Source organism: Mustela nigripes, chromosome 5, assembly GCF_022355385.1.
Source record: "Mustela nigripes isolate SB6536 chromosome 5, MUSNIG.SB6536, whole genome shotgun sequence".
Taxonomy (NCBI): Eukaryota; Metazoa; Chordata; class Mammalia; order Carnivora; family Mustelidae; genus Mustela; species Mustela nigripes.
Genome location: NC_081561.1, coordinates 37,412,642 through 37,434,811, shown reverse-complemented (window position 1 = coordinate 37,434,811; position 22,170 = coordinate 37,412,642). Strand labels below are relative to the sequence as shown.

The 22,170-nt window shown below is 39.5% G+C and overlaps 1 long non-coding RNA gene across 1 annotated transcript in view; it reads right to left on the bottom strand.

The window, feature by feature from the left end:
• Positions 1-879: 879 nt before the first annotated feature.
• LOC132017221 (uncharacterized) overlaps positions 880-22,170 on the bottom strand; it is a 115,466-nt gene continuing 94,175 nt past the window's right edge. Inside the window, exons 2-3 of the long non-coding RNA XR_009404202.1 lie at positions 20,876-20,965; positions 880-1,079 (exon numbers count right to left, since the gene is read on the bottom strand). This is a non-coding gene — a long non-coding RNA (uncharacterized LOC132017221). The remainder of the gene's footprint in view (positions 1,080-20,875; positions 20,966-22,170) is intronic.

Sequence of the window (22,170 nt, the reverse complement as noted above, 5' to 3'; positions counted from 1 at the left end):
TGTATAACTGCACCTCTAGATACAGTAATCTGTTTTGCCTTCAGTAGTATCTCTAGCTCAGAGCCAGGCTCTTAGTAGATACATAGTAAATATTTTTTTGAATAAATATATTATACAATTATGGACGGGCTGTACTATACCATGTGATAATTCTTATAATGGAAAGAAACTTCTGATAATCTTTAGGACTGGCACAAAAGTAAAAAGTACATTTCAAGATAAAAAATTGTTGACTATCACACAGAATTTGCAGTGATTTGAGATTCCTTCTGGGAGCCATTTTGGCAAAGGAAATGATTGCCTTCTCTTTATTTTCTCTTATGTATTAATTTTATTCTCCTTATTTTCTTTCCTCTGTCTTCCAAAATTTATTATTTGATTTTCCCTAAAGACAACTATGCAATGAGTTCATGCAAACATCATCTTTAAATTACTGAAATTTTGGTGAACAAATATAGAAACAAACTCCAGGGAAAATCTATTTTGCATTCTTTTTGATCTTTGTATGTATGAAACCTTTTATTCTTTTAACATCTAAAATATTATAGGATCTATTTGCAATTATGCATTTAACAATTCTATGACTGCAAAGTAATTTTCTTTAAGTCACACTTACAATTGCTCCCAATCAATAAAATGATGGCATTTAGTTGACAAAAATCTATCTGATGAATGATAGCTTAATTTAGTACCTGTCCCTAGTATTTAGTTTGAACCTTGGATATACTGTGGCATTGAGGTCTCCTTATCACTATCAATAAGAACCTATACAATTTTATTTTAAAATGTTTTCAAATGAGTTTCAAAATCTGGTCACATTTAAAGAGAAATATGGGAGCTTTAATGAAAGAAACACACTGCTTATAACATGCTGGGCAGATGAAAACAACATCCATTTCAATTGATTAAAAAAAACTTAGGGGCACCTGGGTGGCTCAGTGGGTTGGGCCGCTGCCTTCGGCTCAGGTCATGGTCTCAGGGTCCTGGGATTGAGTCCCACATCGGGCTCTCTGCTCAGCAGGGAGCCTGCTTCCTTCTCTCTCTCTCTGCCTGCCTCTCAGTGTACTTGTGGTTTCTCTCTGTCAAATAAATAAATAAATAAAAATTAAAAAAAAAAAAAAAAACTTAACATGGGAGGGATTTTGGTCAAAGGATTTAACCAAGATGATTACATAATGTGACAAAGGAACAATAAAAAAGACTAGAAAAAACAAAAAAGCATTTTGAAATCTGTTATCTCAACCTCTAATACAGGCTTATATATGTCCCTGAGACAAGTCAATCTCATTCTCCTCTGGTTCTCAGAAATGTCACAGTATGAGGAAAGATGAAAGGACACTAATTTGCTCCAAGGTAAATTTAAAAAATTTATGTGGGACAGCCTGGGTGGCTCAGTCTATAACCTGTTTATCCAGGTCCCAGAGACCATCTCTATTAATAATGAAATCAGAGTAAATTTTGGGTTTATGCTAACTTCAGATATCTTCTAAGCAGGTCAAGCAAACGTTCAAGGTGATGAATCAAAAGAGAAAGAATCCAGGAAGGACAGTCTGTTTTAATCCCAGCTGACAATCTAGTCCTATCCTTGATAGTCCTAGTCCTTGAAAGGCCTGGCAACTACAAAGGCTTTCAGAAAAAAAGAGTTCAACCTTAGCCCCAATAAAGTGATTTGGAGAGTGTTGCTAGAAACATGGAAAAAAATAGCAACCGGGATTAATTTCACTCCCTTAATAAAATCATTTCATTTGAGAAATAGATATTGTATGGCACACCTCGGTGACTCAGCCAGTGGAGCATCTGACACTTGGTCTCAGCTCAGGTCTTGATCTTGGGCTCATGAATTTAAGCCTCATGTTGGGCTCCATGCTGGATGTGAAGCCTACTTTAAAAAAAAAAAATACATACATATATATAGTGCTTCCCCCATGTAACAGGTGTAAATAATTTTTACAAAAGATTTTATTTATTTAAGAGAGAGAGAGTGAGAGTTGGGGGAGGAACAGAGAGAGAGAGAAAATCCTAAGTAGGTTCAACACCGTACACAAAGCCTGAGGCCAGGCTTCATCTCACAACCCTAAGATCATAACCTGAGCAAAAATCAAGAGTTGGACACTTAACCAACTGAGCCACCCAGGTGCCCCTAAAATATTTTAAACAGAGGCCATTGGCCTTGCAAATGATCAGAAAAATAATGAAAATATTATCCTGAAAAAGAATAGATTTTATGCAAAAGAAAAATTACTGGGGACATCAATAGTAGCACAGACCTGGGGCGCCTGGGTGGCTCAGTGGGTTAAAGCCTCTGCCTTCAGCTCAGGTCATGGGATCGAGCCCTGCATCAGTCTCTCTGCTCGGCAGTGAGCCTGCTTCCTCTTCTCTCTCTCTGCCTACTTGTGACCTCTATCTGTCAAATAAATAAATAAAATCTTTAAAAAGAATAGTAGCACAGACTTTCCATGTTGCATCCCCAAGACCTCTTTGTTCTATGCAAACAGCTGGACTTTCTCTCATTGGCCAATCTTGGACAGAGAGGTGTTTACTATGCAGTTCATTAAGGATGAGAAGGTTTCTAAAAATTCCACTGAGGAGTCTCAGATTTCATTAATTAAGGCAAATGTTTACTGAATCATGTGCTGGCAATTTGTTAGCTGCTGAGGACTTCAGACAAATATGATGTTGTCTTTGCTGGGGAGCAGTAATCCAAGGACTAAAAGCTCATAAAAAGAACATGTGGTGCCTGCTACGTACTTACACAGCATTAAATGAAATTTTTGGCTTTTCTATAATAAGCATTACATTTTAAATTCTAAAAGAGAAATCAATACTTCTTTACAAAAAATAATATTTTTCCTCTATAGACAAAACATTCCTATTCTGGAATTATAATAGGTCTAGATGTCTTGGGTGACAGAGACCTAGAAACTTCAGAACCAGAAGATAGGAGTCAACAGCTCTGTGGAATAATGGTGTTTACAAGTAAAGTTGGAGTTGCCAACAATGGTGCTGGCTCTCTCCTTGTCCCAGGAATTCACTCAGAAGCTGAAAACACACGTTTCAGGGTAGAAATATAGATAGCTAGGCTTCCAAATAAGGAAGAAGTTGCATTTGGTGAGCTCCCTCCTCCTCCTAAAATTCGTCATTCTAAATCCTTGGATTAAGATGAGTGTTGTGTGTTGTGAAGCTGCAGTGCTGCTGGGGAGCCAAGTGAGTGTGGGAGAAGTTAGTTAGCTATCAAATATATATGGCAGTTAAGTCTTGTTAATTCAGTTTTTATAGATACTCTATTACCCTGGGTACCTTACAAAATTAATCAAAGCAATGAAATAATGATAATATTTGTTAAAAGAAACCTTTGAAATAGCTTTATCACAGACCAGAAAGGTTAACATTCACCCCTGGTTTTTCATTTAAGAGTAGAAAGAGGGCTTCTCAGAAAATGGGGATGACTAGGTAGTAATACATACTCTTAAAAATGACAATCAAATCACCATAGTGGTGAGTTCATAAACATTTAAGATACCCTAGGGACGTTTGATAAAATGAATTATTATGGTCTATTTGATATTACATAAGGAGACAATGTAAGAATTTTTTAATAAAATAGAGGTTTTAAAATATTTAAAAATTTTTTTTGCTGTAAAATGAATTTTTGAATCTAGAGAAGTCAGGATGGTGTATATTTTGTGTAAGATTAAAGTTTCATTTTTGTGGTTTTAAGAAGCCGCTAATAGAGGTGTGAGCTTAGCAATCCTGTACTCTTAGTAAAGGTAACTAACAGCACAAAAGAATGAGAACAGTCCTAAATGAGATATTTTCCCCTCAGATACAGTATAATCAGATTTTCACTCGTGTGTGTCATTGCCTGTGCCAGCCCACTGCACAGCCCACAGTGGGTTCTCAGAAAAGTGCGTTAATATTAAATGAAAACATTTGCGCTCTCTCTACTTATGACTTTCATTTAGTCTCTTGGGAAAGTGTAATTTTTTTCTAGCTCTTGTGATATGCTTATCTGTGCTTGGCCCCCTTCAATTCTTTTAATCATTTGGTTTGGAGGTGCATTCTTGACACAAAGGCAGATGGTTTATGCCAACTGCTCTTTCTTCCCCCACAACCAAATAATAAAATAAAATTAACAATGCCTGGCAAGTGAGTCTATTTGAAAAACAAAGAGCTCTGTTATTTCTGTGGCTTGTGTGAATCAAACATCTAATGTGATGGATGGGCATCTCAGTCCCTTGCTCTTGGTGACTTAAGGTCACTCTGGGATTTTAGAGCTGGAAGAAATCATAAAGATCATACAGAGCAGTGGTTCCCCAACCTGGCTCTGTTTTAGAGCCACCAGAGGAGCTTGTTAAAAATTCATATCAGAACTCACTCCATATCTAGCAAAGTAGAGTCTCAAGCCGTGGACTGGCAATTTCCCCTGGTGATCCTGGTTTGGGGACTGGTGGTCTGGTTTTGAATTAAATGACCTGTCCAGGGGTTTGGTAGTAACAGAATTAGGACCTGAACCCATGGAACTGTTTGATTCCAGTTTTCTTTTCATACCACTAACCATTGTTATGACCAACATCTTTAGAGAGCACATAATTTATATCCATTTGTGAGTAAGAAAGTGCCCAGAAGTGCCCATGCTCAGGTGGGCACACACACGTAAGACACTTTGAGTTTTTTAAGTGCCTTTGATAGACCTTTCTCTAATTCTTTCTCTCCACATTTCAATGACCTCCTTGACAGAGTTCCCTGAACTCCACCTTCTCTTTGACTATTTCATTCATTCTCCTCTTAAGGCTTCCAAAGGCCATTAATCTGTTTTCACTTTTTTTCTATCAAGACTGTTAATCACAGAAGGACCGGTTTTTATGTTGTCTCACTACCTTCTTTTCTGTTCCTGTCTTCTAGTCTGGTGACTAGACATTTAGGGTTAGATTCCCTGGATTTATGTGCAAGTGGTTTATTTTTTCCCTTATTATTTCCATGCTTTTGTATGTTTTCATTGACCTCTGAGATATTTCTTCCACTTCATTTTGTATTTCACTAATTTGGTTCTCCATAGGGACCTTCTTGTCTTTCAAATCATCTACTTAATGTTTCTTTCTTTCTTTTTTTTTTTTTAAAGATTTTATTTATTTATTTGACAGAGAGAGATCACAAGCAGGCAGAGAGGCAGGCAGAGAGAGAGGAGGAAGCAGGCTCCCTGCTGAGCAGAGAGCCCGATGCGGGGCTCGATTCCAGGACCCTGAGATCATGACCTGAGCCGAAGGCAGTGGCTTAACCCACTGAGCCACCCAGGCGCCCCTGAATGTTTCTTTTTTAACTTAAATTTTTTTTAAGACTTTTTAAAATTTATTTGATAGACAGAGATCACAAGTAGGCAGAGAGACAGGCAGAGAGAGAGAGGAAGGGAAGCAGGCTCCCCACCGAGCAGAGAGCCCCATGCGGGGCTCGATACCAGAACCCTGGGATCATGGCCTGAGCCGAAGGCAGAAGCTTTAACTCACTGAGCCACCCAGGCGCCCCTCTACTGAATGTTTTAGTCCTTAAATGTTTAGTCTTAAATGCTTATGTTCTCTCTATAATAGTTATATATCTAACATATATATTTACTAGTAGGAGCTGTTTCATGTGATTAGGGAGGCTGAGAAGTCCAAGATCTGCAGCTGGCAAGATGGAGACCCAGGACAGCTAATGGTACAGTTCCAGTCTAAGTCTGAAGGCCTGATCACCAGAAGAGATGATGTGTAAGTTCTAGTCAGAGTTGGAAGGCAGGAGAAGACTGATGTCCCAGCTTGAAGGTATTAAGGCAGAAAGAGAATGCTTCCTTTCTTACTCTGCCTTTCATTCTCTTCAGGCCTTCAAAGCATTGGAAGAGGCCCACTCACACCAAGGAAGGCAATCTGCTTTACTTTGTCTACTGATTCAAGTATTGATCACCTTGAGAAACACCCTCACAGAGACATCCAGAAATAATGTTTAACCAAATATCTAGGTACTCCATTGCCCAAGTTGATAAATGCAGTTAGCCATCACCAGTGTCATCAACTTGGCACCAATTTGCATCTTTTTAACATACACTCAGCCTCCAAGTATAGACAATAACAAGGCCATAATTTTGCCTAACATGATACAACTATACAGAGTACAATTGGAACCACACTAGTCCCTTCCTCAGAAGAGGCTACTCCCTAGACCTGCCTGTCGCTTTACTAAGGATGAGAATAGGGAATGCCTGCCGCTGTTTTTAAGCACAGAATTTGATTCTTCCCTACAGTATAGTGCCAGCAATAGTCATGCTGTTACTGTTTGCAGCAAGCATAGTGACCTTTATTTCAAATACAGGACATCACTGTTTACCTATTTTTCCATAAGTACTTCTCTAATGGAACCCAGTTAATCACCAAGCTCATGGTCTCCAGACCCAACTATGATTCCTTCTCGGGCTGCCCAGCCCCCACCGACTGAGAGTGAGAGCAGCTAAGAGTGTCTGTGTAGGAGGAGGGGGGTCTCTGTGCTGTGCAGCACCACGCTAAGTGTGTGAGCAGCATCTGTGGTGGGTCCTGCAGAATCGATGGGGCTGTGGGCTTCCGTGGCTGTGGGCTTCCAGGCCTGCAGACTCAGCAAGAGTATGACAAGGACTGGGTCCCTTCTCCCTGACAGTGCTAATTCAGAGAGAGTGAGGAGTTCTGTATCTGGGCACTATTCTCTGTCTCATTTTGCTCCATTAGTCCCTCCAACATATTTGCAGCCAATTCCCTGTTTCGATTCTGTTTTAGCGTTGTTACTAGTCACTCCATTTGAAATCACCAGAAAGCTTTCTCTTTCCCTGGCTGGAAACTGATTGACATAGTCAGGTAATGAAACTTGTAGAAAGAAGTCTTGTTTATAATGAAGTTGATTGTGTTAAGGTATGAAAAATAGAAGACTCCTCGTAAGTTCATCAAATAGAGCTGTGGGTCTGTAAAACCACGCTTGATAGAAAATCTGCTGTGGGCTGATTGTTTATTCTGTGGTCCACTTTAAGCTAAACTCACTGATTTCTTCATGTTGTGAATCTTCTTTCTGTCTCCCCTTCCCCACTTGATAACCACCCAGTCCCTCATGGAGGCCATTCAGTGTGAGACAGCTTGAACCTCGACAAAATGGTGAAATTACAGAAAACACTGTATCAGTCATTTGTACTCATACTATGACTGACTAGCATAGCAATTACTTTCAGTGCATGGTTATCTCCACTAAGTATTTTCTTTTTAACCATTTAATCTCTAACTTGGGATTAAAACCTTTTTCTGATAAAGTCATTTTAGACATCAGTAGGATATTTTGTGCCCATGTACACCCCAGAGGATGCTGGGTACTACAATATTAGCAGAGCCAGCTCTGAGGTTAACCTTGACGACTTAACAACAATGGAACTCCTTTTATGTGAGTGGCCCCTTGAGCTCCCAGGGGAGGCTGGAAAAGGGCTAACAGTGCCCTTCTTCATTCATTCACGGAAAACCAGTATTTATTTGTCATATTACATAGCGGATACTGTGCTAGGTACTTTGGAGACAACTCTGATTAAAAAAAAAAATGACATATTCGTTAACATATCAGTTAACATATCAGCTGATCAGCCACGCTGGAGCTTTGGAGCTTGACGGGTGATCTTGAGTCTCAGTTTCTTCATCTACAGAGTAGGGGAAACCAGGATGTGTCCTGCAGTGAGCTGTGCCTCGTTTTCAATCCCCCTCCTTCTGCCAGACTGCTGGGGGCAGAGAATTTTATATCTCTTTATCCCCTACCTTGACTCAATATAGAACTGCCTAGTAAGCCCTGAATTGAACACAATTCCTTCCTTCCATTCTCTCTCTTGGATTCAGAGTGTCTAGATGTATCTTTGTATTGTTCTGATACAGAGATTTCTGAGTTTCCAGATGTATTTGTAATATATATATATATATATATATATGGTCCTATTTAATGATATTTTTCTAACAAAGAATCTTGTTCTCCTATCTCAGACTTTTTCCTGTGCCTTCTGTATTATTTCTGCCTGTAATAGGTAGAACACAAAGCTGTGTTGAACACATTCTTAATAATAAAGATATTCCTGAAAGACAGACACCATATGATTTCACTTATATGTGGAATCTAAAAAACAAAACAAACAACAAAACAAAACAGAGACAGACTCATAGATACAGAGAACACAGTGGTGGTTGCCAGAGGGGAGGCAGATGGGGAGATGCAGAAAATAGCTGACGGGGATGAAGAGGTACAAACTTCCAGATATGAAATAATTAAGTCACAAAGATGTAAAGTACCACAGAGGGAATAGAGTCAATAATATTGTAATAACTTTGTGTGGTGACAGGCAGTAACTAGACCTTGTGTGGTGATCATTTTGTAATGTATAAATACATTGAATTACTATCCTGTATACCTGAATCTAATATAATACTGTATGTCAATTATAATTGAATAAAAAAGATAGTCCTATATAAAAATCAGTTTGCCAAGATAATAAGGTACTGCTTAATAATCACGGAGTTCTCATAAAGAAGTTATCTTTGACATGTCCCAACATAAAACAAAGCCTAAAACAGCCATTATATCTGACATAAACTCAACTTCCCGTCTTATCACCCAACTTAGCATATTCTTGGATTTAATATGGGATTTCTGGGTAGGATCTGGGGAAATACTGGTGGCAGTTGTATATTCAAAGATTCCCAAATTAGCCCTTAAAATATAAAAGAATGAAAAAAAGTCAAATTGCTGCTGGGAATATTTATGTAACACTATACTCATTTTTGAAATTAAAATAAATGTCTCTTCTAGCATAAAGGCCTTAGTTAGGGATTTTTATAGCTATTTGTAGCTATAATTTACAAAACCGAGTCTATTTCCCTGTATTTGGATCTGTGCTTTTAGGCTGTTATGATCAGCAACCCCTTAGAATCGAGTCTGAGAAAAAGGCTGGTTTAGGTAGTTTATGTGGGAAGTGAGACTGGAAGTGAAATGGGAAAGCCCAGGTGAGAATGCACCCCTGGGTCAGCACTGCCGGAGGTGGCTAAGGCTTGATGATCTTGGGTCCTTCTGGTATCAGGTAGGATACTTATCGGAATTACCCACCTGAGGAAAGAATGGGAGAAGCATTGGTTCATCCCACCCCCCATTGGTTGAGGTGGCCCATAGGGTATCAAAACATCTGCAGGTTCCTCTTGCACATGTGTGGGACTGAGTGGGCACCAAAGCCAGACACGGTGTGCATGCTAGAGGAGAGGTTCTGTTTAGGTGGCAGAGGGCAGAGCCCCTGAGGAGCTGTCCCCAGGGCTGTGGCTATCTCAGAGGAGGCCGGGGAGATTGTGGGGCTGGATACCAGAGTGTCCAACATGGGCTCTCGGTATTTAGTGAAGAAAAAAAAATTTAGATCAAAGAGGACAAAAATTATTCACAAGGGAAATAATCCCACTTGAAGATGGTATGCTTTTCTTGACTGCTAATATCTGTATTCCTATACTTGGTATAAAGACAACTTATCAGAAGTGGGGAGATCATTGAGCTACTTAATTAAATATAATAAATCTGATGTTTTAACATTAGGTAAGGTGATTAATTCTGCATTCCCGAATCTAGCCTCATTTGGAACATACCCCTGGGGCACTTTATTCTTACATTTATAAATTATGAACTCAATGAACCTAATATTTTGCTGATAACGGGTATATAATACATTAAGGCTTGCTTGCTTTAAACAGATATTCTTTTTAATAGCAATTAGGATGGGGAAAAATGTCCTTTGTTATGGCCCATCCTTACTTTCAGGCTTTCTTATAGTTTAGCTTAGTAATTATAGGGTCATTAATACAATATGAATGCAAAACCCTTACAAATCTGAACAAAACAATTATAAAAATGAAGAGAGGAATGAAAGCTGGAATGAAAAGATATGGTAAATGAGGAAAATGAGCATTTTCCAAGATACCTATAAAAAGTGGATTTAGAGAAAAGGATACAGAAAGAAACCCTTGCACAGACACATCAGGAAAGATACTCTGTGTTACTTTGAATTTTGTGCCAGTCAAAGCCCTAGGTTGCTTCCGGTCATTTTTAAGAACAAGCTCAAAGCAAGTCATTCAAGGAACTCCATGTGCCAAGCCCAGTCCACATTTTCACAGCTGATTCCCAGAGCTCACTTGCAGGAACACTCTACTCCAACCCCACCTAATCTGAGCACTCTACAGATACTAGCTCATTTAATCTGCATACATGTCTATGAGGCACTGAGATGCACACGAGTAAGTGACCTGCCCCAGGGGTCACCAGCTAGTAGGTGGTGGAGCCAGGATTGAAACCGGGTCTGGCTCCCGAGTCTGGGCTCTCCACCGTCACATCCCTGGCTGGCAGCCTGCCCTCCAAACTTGCATATCTCTCTACTGCAGCTTTGCTATCTCTCATGGAGAATGTGCTCTTTCCTCCTTTCTACCTGTTAAAACTGACTTGCCCTTTAAGGCCAAAATCAAGTTCTACTCTCCTCGACAAAGCCTCCCATGGCTACACTGGTCCCAGTCATCTCTTCTTTGGATTCATAAAGTTCTTTTAATTGGCAGAATTCACTGCAAGTTATCGGCATGCATATGCACATTTTTCCCTAATCCAGGCATACCCTCATTCAAGATAGGCCCAAACCTTCTTTTTTCCTCTTAAAAATAAGAAGCTTTCACTCTGTGGCAGAATTGAAGGTCATGAAGCCAGTGCTCCAGAGGAGGACCCCAGAGGTGTGTGTGGTCACCACAAAGGCGTGGTCACCTTTTTGGGTTTCCTTGTAGCACCTGCTACTTCTTATGCCTTGGGCCTAGTCAGTACTCTGTATTCACTGACTTGAATTAAAGTTGAGAACTATGATGATATGAACTGCCATGATTTCATTTCTATTATTTATTCAAATGAAAGCTTAATGTATATTCCAAATTCCAAATAAATGTAGATTGGCAATTTTTACACTATATATGACAGGTAATTTTAAAAGTGCTCACTACAGCAATGTGGTGCTGGAGAGATTTCCCTATTTTCATTTTATATGTAGAAATTGAAAACTTCCAGTGGCCACCATGACAGCATTAATTGTACATAGATCGGCATACATATTTAAAGAAAGCCCAAATACATTCTCATAAAAACAAACTTCTAGTGGTTTTTCAGAGGGATTTGAAAATAGAGACACAGTTGAAATCAATAAAGATGGCATCTCTTGCCAATTTCTTGCCTGACTCACTTGTTCCAAAAGCCAAAAAGGTGTCTGCCTCAAGTCTGGCACATTGGTGGGTCTAGCTTGCTTCTCTGTGCTCTTGAAGTCAGCAATTCCCAGGGTCAGGAAAAGCAGGTGACCTTGGGAAGCTGGCAGTGGATTTGGGAAAGCAGTTTCCTCACATCAAATTAATGATCTGAATCTCAGGCCCTTCCTATCTTTATAAAGCTTAAATGTATTTATTGAGGCCCATCTGTTGAAAATAACAATGGGATTAAAAGCTTTAGGTTCTTCCCTGCATGGAAGAGACCACAGCATGTGATCAACATCCTTTGTCTCTTTCTCCTTCACTAGAAAGCCCTTGGGGCAGACACCTGCTCAGGCCCCCATTCAGGCCCAACCAATCCCCAAGACCCTGTGTAACACTCACAGTCAACTACCCTTTTGCCAAGAAATGGCTCTTTCTAGGGTAGTTTCCCAATCCCACAGATAAATAAAGTTTCTTTTCTTTGATGTTTGATTATATCCTTATTCTAAGAGGGTGTGACAAGAAAAATGTTTTCCAATGGCTACTAGGAATGTATGTGTGTAGTGCGGGTGGGGTGGGTTGGTAAGGGTGGGAATTTAATCATTTCCCTTGACTGTTTAAATTTATAATTATTTTATCTAAAATTTAACTTTACATAAAGAAAATTTCTTGGTAATAATAAGCATACTTATTAAAAGAATCTAGACTAATCGTATCACCCAGGCTTTTCAAAACTATTTACTATGAGACTCACTTAGAACCTTTTTATTATTTATTTTTTAATTAAAAAAATTTTAAGATTTTATTTATTTGAGAGAAAGAGAGAGAGAGAGAGCGCGCACAAGCAGGGAGAAGAGGGAGAAGCAGCAGGCTCCCTGCTGAACAAGGAGCCCTAAGTGGGGCTTGCTTCCAGGACATTGGGATTATGACCCGAGCTGAGGGCAAAGACTTAACTGACTGAGCCACTCAGGCACTCCTCCCCTGGGATCTTGATACAAAGCAGATCTGGAGTCAGTGGGTCCAGTAAGGAGCCTATGATCCCGCATTCCTTTCTTTTTTTATTTTATTTTATTTTTTTAAAGATTTTACTCATTCACTCATTTATACTGAGCCAGCAGGGAGAATCCCAAGCAGACTCAGCACTGAGCATGGAGCCTTACATGGGGCTCTATCCCATGACCCTGAAATTAAGACCTGAGCCAAAATCAAGAGTTGGTCGCTCTGCCAGCTGAGTCACCCGGTGCCCCTGTTCTGCATGTCTAACAAGCTCCAGGTGAGGCCGAGGCTGCTGTCCCTGCCTTTACACCTTAGAAATAAGAAGCCGCACAAGGCAGCCTAAGTCTTCACTTTTTTAAGACACTTCATCATTATGGCAGCATTTGTACTTTCTTTTAGCCCAGCTAGGGTGGCTTTACAGAGGCAGTAAGTCTATCTTCTGAGGGTTAGTGTGAGGGGATTCAATGATATCAGCCCTTGCTTCTCAAAGTGTCGTCTGTAAGCCAGCAGCAGCAGAGCCACCTGAGAGCTTACTAGAATTGCAGAAACCCCAGCCCTACCCCAGACTGAGTCAGCTGTATTTTATATTTTTTATTTTTTAAAGACTTTGTTTATTTATTTATTTGACAGAGGGAGAACATGGGTGGTGGGAGGAGAGTCAGGGAGGAGCAGAAGGAGAGGGAGAAGCAGACTCCCCTTGGAGCAGGGAGCCCAGGGGGAGGCTCGGCTCCCCAGGCTTAATCCCAGGACCCTGAGATCATGAGCTGAGATGAAGGCAGACGCTTAACTGACTGAGCCCCCCGGTGCCCTTCATCTGTATTTTAATAAGATACTGAGGTGATTGTGTGCACACTAAAGTCTGAGAAGTACAGATGTAGCCTGGATGTAGTAATCGGTGCATAGTAGGTGCTCAATGGATGGTAGCCATGACCCTTCAAGTTCTTAAACCATATGAGCTACTTATATTCTTCTTCCCATTTTATAGGTGAGGAGACAGAAACACAGTAACAGGGCTAGGATTCTAACCTAGATCTTTAGATTCTAAAGCCGTGCCCTTAATACTACAAACCTTTTCCTAAAAAGAAATTGAATTTCTTGAGTAGTAAAGGTCTCCATGCCTCTCACCTCGCTCACCTCTCCTTGATCCATTAGCTGCCCAGGCACCGCCCTGTGGGAAAGTGCCTGAGCACCTTTTCCCCAATCGGCGTACCCCCGTTCCTTGTCCCGCACACTTATATTCTGGAAGGTTCAACTGAAGGTTATGTGCTATGTTAATCTACCCAGAGGCATTTGGTTTAATCAGGGTTTTCTGAATGTAATCTTTTGCTCCAATACTCCTGTGGGGAGAATTCTAGGCTGTTTAGGATTGGTGAGGATGTATTTTAGTACACGTCTGTGCTTGAGTGTGTGTGTGTGTGGGGGGCAGTGGTTGAGTACTGTGGAGATCTCTCCTGGCATCCCTTAATCCTAACTCTTGGCAGATACTGGCTCCATTCATATGTAAGACCTGGGTGAGACTCACAGTAGTCCAGATTTTGGAGAGATCTTTCTGTCAGGAAAAATCAAATTCCAAATGAAAGTGGGAGGAGAAGAAGAAAGATATATCTGGACGATAGCCTGAAGTTCAACCAGAAATGTCCAGGACATGGAAGGAACATGATTTTGGGGCCAGAGGTATTAGTGAACAGTTATATCATGGAGACCAGTCATGCCACTTTGATTATGCCTTTTTTTTTTTTTTGGTTATTTTTCTTTTTTTAAAAAATTAAATTTAATTTTTTTCCAGTGTTCCAAAATTCATTGTTTATGCACTACACCCAGTGCTCCATGCAATACGTGCTCTCCTTAATACCCACCACCAGGCTCACCCAACCCTCCACCCCCTCTGCTCCAAAACCCTCATGCCATTCTTTAAGTCAGATTTTTCTTTCTGATTTTGCTTTCAAGTTTTTAGAAACAGGCTAATAGACTATAGGCTTACCAGATAGACTTAGCTATGTGTCTTGATCTTAATTGCTTTATATCTAAACTTGAGATCCTTTTTGGTTTGTTCCTGTTTCTCACCTCATGGGCATTGATTGATTTAATGCCTTTCTACATTTTTGTTAATAAGAATTGAATGGACTTGCTAATTCTCTTTAGGACTATTTTGACTTGATAGCTTCATTTAAAATTGGGGCTTTTATGCGGTGCCTGGGTGGCTTAGTTGATTAGTTGATTAAGGGTCCAACTCTTGATTTTGGCTCAGGTCATGATCCCAGCGATCTCAGGGCTCGAGCACCTCCAAGGGCCCCTTGCTCTGCTCGGAGTCTGCTTGTCCCTCTCCCTCCCTGATTGTCCCTTCCTCCTTCTCAATGGAAATTATATCTGCAGCTTGACAAATATGGTCTTTCCCTATGGTCTTTCCTTCAAGTTGCAGGCTCTCATCCTTGTCCCAATGATTGTTTTTGAACAAAGATTTTCTAAGCCATCATAGTGAAGAAATGGAGAGAACTAGTTCTCTTTTGGAGTGTTTTCGAATTCTGAATTAAAGGGGCTTCAACTGTCGACATTTCCTCCCCTAACATCTCTCCTTCTTCAGCTCTCACAGGCATCTCTTCCCTTGTATGTATATACGTGCACTTTTATGTACACACACACTGCTTTAACATTAATAAATTACTTTATAGACAGTTCAAATTTGGACATCTACAGCAATTCCTTTAATGTCACAGCACATTGCACCCATCACATGATAAAGTGTGAAAAGCAAGGGTCTGTTCCCATGGCACCAATATCATACAGTAAACACTTACACTGTACATGTATGTGTTTATCTGTAGTGGGGTGAATCTCAGTTCATAAACTCAGGCGGGCAAGAAATGTAACTTTTATTCTATAACTGCACTGAATTTTTGGATTTTGAGCTTTGGATCTGGTGGGAGTGGGCAGAGGCGTTCCCCCTCCCCCATACAACCTCCTGGATATTGCTCCTTAATTCTAAGATCCTACCCAGTTTTAAGATGTTGAGGTGGTGAACAGAGAATGGTTTACTGATGCCCATATTGATGCTGAAATCCTAGTACCCATGGCCTCTTTAGAACCTCTTTCTGTTATCTGGGGCTATTCTTTGGTCGTGGAAATCCTCTCCTGGCCTGTCTATGGTCCTATCTTCCTGCACATACACGACAGCTGATATCTCTGGCATTTGACCATTTCTTCTTGTTCTTGGGAATCATGCTGTCTTTTTTCTTTTTACCTCTTTCAAACCTTGAGGAAGCTTCTCCTAGTCTTAGGGAAATCCATCTTACTTCATATTTATGCCTGCTCAGTCCTCTCCTCTTAGACCTTTGGGAGTGAAAGCTGGATTTCTGCTAGAGAGCCCATTCATGCCCTTCCCTAAGGCACCAAACATGGACCTGAGCAGAAGGGGAAGGGAATTGTTGAAAAAGAGGCTGAATAGAGAGCTATCTTGAATACAGGGATAACACCTCAAAGTATCATTTCTGTACAATTCTGAGATTTAGTTATGTATATTTCATTTTGTAGGAACTATTCCCCGTCACGGTACCTATGGTCTTTCCTTCAAGTTGCAGAGTTTGCAATCAGTGAGGAACCAACAAGTGTTCATCCATTCTCTGCCACTTATCAAATAGGCCATTTGGTAGAACAGACACAAATCATAAGCTGTGCAGTGAAATTACCTTTCTATGATAAGTTTCTAAGGACAATTAATTTTAGGTGGCTGGCAAATATACCGTGCAAAGAAGTGGATTGTTAAGTAGCTATGTAGGGCCAAGGTTGTTTTTCTTTTTTTTTTTCCCTTTCCAATAAAGCACTGAAAATCTTACCTTTTAAATATACTCTTGAATTAATGGAAATTATATCTGCAGCATGACAAATATTTTCCAAAAACAAAGAATTTTCATGGAGGGAAATCAAATCAGAAGTAATTGGATGGGTATGAAATCCTTTCATTGCTATAATAATAAGATAATTTATGTAATACCTCAAGCATCTAAATCCTCTAATGGCTTTTTTGAAATATAAAAGACTGAAAAAAATCAGTTATGCCCGTTCCCTCCTTCACTAAGTGTTTATTTGAAAAACTCCTTGTTCAGTTAATGTTCTCTTGAAACATAATAGCAGCTCTGTCTGGGATGGAGAGACAAATTGTTTAGTGGTTTTCTTCTCAGAAATTTCTATAGTAGTTATGGGGGAAACGTTTTCTCAGATAAAGTTAATCCTCTTTTTTCCCCCAGTATTTTGATAATAGCTTATGGTGTTATATTGTACTTCCAATTTTTAGCGCTACTCCAAATCTGCTGCTCAAACTTTCATCAAATTTTATTTTTTTTTCTTTTAAATTGACCACTTCCCAGACACACCTCACTTCACCTCTGGCTATCCATGGCAACCCTGTAGAGCAGAACTCAAACAATCCATGGTGAAAGACAAAATTCTAAATCTGAACTCTCTATTCCTACACTAATTTCCTCATAGGCTAGAAACAAGGAGCTGGAAGACTGGCACTGGTGTATGGGCCACACTTGGGTGTCCTGGGGTCCTGTTTTACAGTCCACGATCTCTGCCCATGCCCCATACCACCCTGGATATCTTCCTAAAATACTGCTTTCTAAACTGAAATCCCTACTCATCATTCTGGAGCTCAAGATTCTGCAACATCTGACAGCATCCAGCCTGTGTCCTAGCCACACACCTCAGGCTCTGTGGTTCTCTCCCTTTGCTGGAAAGTAATTCCTTAGCACCCAGCTAGAGAGGAACCTTTCTTTGCTCACTACACTTGGCTGCACTGATATCCAGCTTGCCTATAACAAACACACTGAGCCACAGACACTGCTCTCTAATTGCCTTATTTTTTCAAATGGATTGTTTATTTTAATTAATGAGTGACTAATGAATTTGGTGGGCAAGAAGCATGGAATGTTTTTAGTCAAGGGATGAGGGGGGCAGGGAACAAGCCATTATGTATACAAGGGACAGGGGTGGTGGTATCAGGGGAGACAGGAAGGACAAGAATTTTTTTTTTTAAATAGCTGTTTGTTTGTTTAAAGATTTTATTTATTTATTTCACAGACAGAGATCACAAGCAGGCAGGGAGAGAGAGGAAAAAGCAGGCTCTCCAAGGAGCAGAGAGACTGATGCGGGACTCAATCCCAGGACCCTGAGATCATGACTGAACCACCCAGGCACCCCAAGGGACAAGAATTCTTAACTTTGGGTCTTTAGGACTGCATAAGTGATAATCTTAGGGGAGAGTTTACCCCTGATTTGAAGAGGGGTGTTTGTGTGTGTTTGGGTACTTGTGCACAAAGAAGGACATTTATGGAGAAGAGATTTATGGAGAATTACATGAAGATCATAAGATCATACAATTTGTGTATCATCTTTTCTTAACTGAGTTTTTAAAAAAGTTTTTATTTACTTACTTGAGAGAGTAAAAGCACAAGCAGGGGTAATGCCAGAGGGAGAGGGAGAAGCAGACTCCCTGCTGAGCTAGAAACCCATGAGGGGCCTGAGGCTTGATCCCAGGACCCTGGGATCATGACCTGACCCTAAGCCAGACACTTAACTAACTGAACTGCCCAGGCGTCCTTCTTAACTGAATTTTTTATTGAGAAAATTGTAGATTCACATCTGGATGTAAGCAGTAATACAGAGAGATCCCATACAGCCTTTATGCAGCTTCTCTCACTGGTCATCTCTTGCAGACCTATACTCTGGTATCACAACCAAGATACTGGCATTGATTCAAACCACCAATCTTCTTCAGATTTCCCTACTTTAATATGTCCTCATTTTTGTGTATGTGCTTATGCAAGTTTATCACATGTGTAGGCTTGTGTACCCGTGGCCACAGTCAGGACAGAACAGTTCCATCAGCACAGGGACCCACCCTGTTGCCCTTTTGGAGCCACCCTCTCTCCATTCCCCCAGCCTTATCCTGACCTCCACTCATTTTCCATTCCTAGATTTTGTCAATTCAGAAATGTCACATAAACGGGAGCATGCAGCATGCAACCTTTCAGGATTCCTTTTTTTCACTTAGCTTAAGTCTCCAGAGCTTCATCCCCATTGTACATGTCAGTGGTTCCTTTTTATTGCTAAGTAGTATTCCATGTTATGGATGCATCAGGTTGTTTAACCACTCATTCACTGAAGGACATGTAGGTGGATCCCCGTTAGGGGCGGTTACAAATAAAGCTGCTATGAGAATTCAGATACAGGTCTTTGTGTGAATGTAAGTTGTATTTGTTTGGGAGAAAAGCCCAAGAGTGTGATTGCTAGGTCATTTCGTAGCTGTGTGTTTTGTTTAACCTTTTAAACTCATTATTTACAATTATTTTCTGACTCCACATTTTTGTATTACGATACAAAGTGCAGTTGCCTGCTCAGTTATGATGTTAATACTTGAAAAAAGCCATCTCTTCTTTGTCTTTTTGCCTTAAAACTCATATCTCATTTTATACTTATAGCACGTTTATAAGCTCAGTGGTATTTTACAGGAAACTGAGACACAGAGATGTGTCTAAGTAACTTAGGCCATACAGAGAATTAATAGCATGGTCTGAAGCAAATCCCAAGACCCCTAAAGTAGAATTTTTGTGGTGACACATTAATGAGTCATGAAATCAACTCAGTCAGTCACAATCAGAATGTTTTTATAAGGAAAGAGACTAGGCTAGAATACAAAATATCATAGTGCATTGCTTATAGTAAGAATATGTACTGTGCAATTTATATATAAATTTATAAATAAATGTATTGTGTAACATATATAAATTGCATGATAATTAAAAATGCTTTCCTTACAGCTTAGTTGTTTCCATTAAAACCCCCATATAATTCCTTTATATTTTCCCCATGACTAACAAGGATGTACAAAAATCTAATTAGTCTAGAAGTTTAACTAATAATTCTTGGTTAATATTGGTTTGAAAGAAATCTTTTATCTATAGGAATTTTTCTAAGTGTTTTTGTCGTTTTATGGAACTTTATTTTCTTTATCACTTGAGGCAAACCTCATATACAAACCTTTCCACATTATAGGAAAAAAGGGAACACTACCTAACACATTTGATAAAATTAACTGATAACAAAACCTTACGAAAGCAGTACAAGAAGTTAGAAATGAGAGGGCTATCCCAAGGCCACACATTTAGAAACAGCTGGAGCCAAGGCCCAACTCCAAATTTTCTGATGCCTAATAATATGGTTTTCCTGAAATCATACCCTGATTCTCTGTAGGGTATTTTCTAAGCAGCATATGGTGTTTAGGTTGATTTTGTTATGGACAGTCTGTATATGTCAGAGCTTTTATACAGAGATCACTGAAGCGGTAACAAGCCGACCAGGAAGGAGAGAGACCATCTGCAGACAGTGGAAGGGCCATCATGTAGGAAAGGGAGAAAATGTTTCTATCTTATAACACAAAGCAGAATTAGGATCAGATTTTGGCATTTAGAATAAGGGAAACTTGTTCTTCCCAAGGAAAATATTTCTAGGTAAGCTGCTCAGGCGCAAAATAACTACCTACCATGGTCTTGAACTATCCAAATACAGAATTACTCAATAACCCACCAGAAAACTATCTATTTGAGCTGCTGGAGACAAATTCTTCAATTGGACCAAATGTTCTTTAAGGTCTTTTTCCAAATCTGAGTTCCTAGGAATCTACAGCTAAATGACTTTCTCCCCTGTTAGTCATTTATCTCTGCAAATTCTACCCACGCACCATATTTCCTTACAATCTGTTTAGAATTAAAGAAATGATTTCTAATTGAAACCTTAACTACCATGATTTTATTTCCAGTAGACATAATTTATCAAAAAACTGAGCTTAAGGAATGTGCATTTTTTTCCTTACAGTTTTTTGAATTGGGTCATAAATCAAATAACTCACATTTCAGAGTAGAAAAGAACAGGATGAAGTGTGAAATTCTGTGTTATCAATGTAAAATGGAGACTTGCCATTTTATAATCCTCAAGAAGTAGGTAGGAGCAGATATTACTCAAATGGAAATTCTGATGGAGAGAAGAAAGTGATTTGCTCAATGTCATGGAGCTAATAAGTGATCACACAGCTAAGACAGGGTCACACACTAACAAGGCCCACACTTGCTAATAGTCTTCGATGACTCCTTGGATAAATATTAAACTTTCCATGGGAGAATATGCATGAAGAGAAACTTCTCACCTCTAACAAGAGCATTTTCAAGGGGTTATAAGTCCAATTGTGAGTAATTGTTTATACAATAAAACTCACTATCCTCTACCTTGCTTACTAATATGTTCTTTTTAAAAAATAGAAGATTCTGCCCCTTTTATGGGGTGTATTTTCCTCAGGAACAAAAAAGAGGTTCCTTTATAGATACACAATTCTATTCTGAAGGCAAAACATTCTAAATCATAAGATTTTACCTCTTGGTCTTACATTTCAAACCCCTCCACAAAAGATATTGATGTCAAGATACTCATGTCAAGTAGTGTAAGGAATAAAAATGTGAGTATAAGTAAATGTTAAAGCAGTAATTCAATGTTTCCCTTTTTACACTGTAGTGTCAGTTAGGCAATACTCATATTTCTTGTGTTCTCACATGATTTTTACTTTACCTTACCGTACTTGAGATCAAGGTCTTGTCCACTGCACCAGAGAAGAGTCGATATTGGCTCCAATGTCTCACACGTTGTTCATAACACCTCTGGACCTACAGTAATGAGAAGAGGTTTGGTTAGATTCTGATTTAGGAAATTCTAGAGATTTTGTTTGAATAGGCATGGGATAGAGATGGAGAAGCTGATAATGTTGGTGGCTGCAGTACCCAAGTGAATGATCTAATAGAGAATGGACTGGCCAGGTTATAGGGAGAACTATATTTTCTTCTCCTGCATGGACTTCTCATTATGCTCCTTGCTGAATGGCCCCATGGACATTTTAAAATGGGCACAAATGAAGAGGAAGATGGTAAAGAGGAACCCACCTAAACATCAAGCCTCTGCTACTGCTGCTGTGTGAACCCATCTCCCTAGTAAACTAACTGCTACATTGCAGGTCTGGGCCTCTGCATATTCCTTGTAACTCTACAGAGCAACCTGACCAATTTTCAGAAATTGTTCTTTGGGACTTAAGTTTGTGAGAGTTTTAAGAAATCCCACATGTTGCCAGCAATCCCACAAAGCTTACCAAGACAGACTCTAATTGACATAGTTTACTGAGAACTGAATTCAAGAGATCATTGCTGAGGGGGACTTTGCTCTTAAGTTTGCAACAAGTGTTTATGCTATGACTATAAAAAGAAGAATGGTTTTACTTGCTGGGGTGGAGGGGTTCTGTTCTTCTTGCCCTTCCAGGCAAAGTGCTAGAGCAATTTCCTGGTCTCTCTCTTTAGAGGAGGAATTTTGGTGTTTAAAGAAGGAGTGGAGGAGATGCTTATATTAAATTCTTGTATTTATCCAAAAATTTTATGAAACTTCTAAAAGTTCCATTTAATTTTTAAACATTCCTGATCATTTTTATCATCTCTGCTTTATTCTAATATTATTTTTAATTGCCATTTAAATTTGTAGATTCACATACCGTTGTAAGAAATAATACAGGGAGACCCCCAGTTTCCTCCAATGATAATATCTTGTGATATTGTGCTATAGTTCTGCAAGAAGAAGATATATAGCACTATGTGCTATAATATCTTGCAGAATTATAGCACAATATCAAAAGATATTGACATTGGTACTGTCAAAATACAGAACACTTCCATCACCACAAAAGACCGCTCATGTTGCCCTTTTAATAGCCATACTCACTTCCTTACCATCTCATCTCCCCCTTGACCCTTGGGAAATATTACTGTTTTCCACTTCTGTCATTTTGTCATTTTTAAGAATTTTACATAAATGGAATCATAGGTTATGT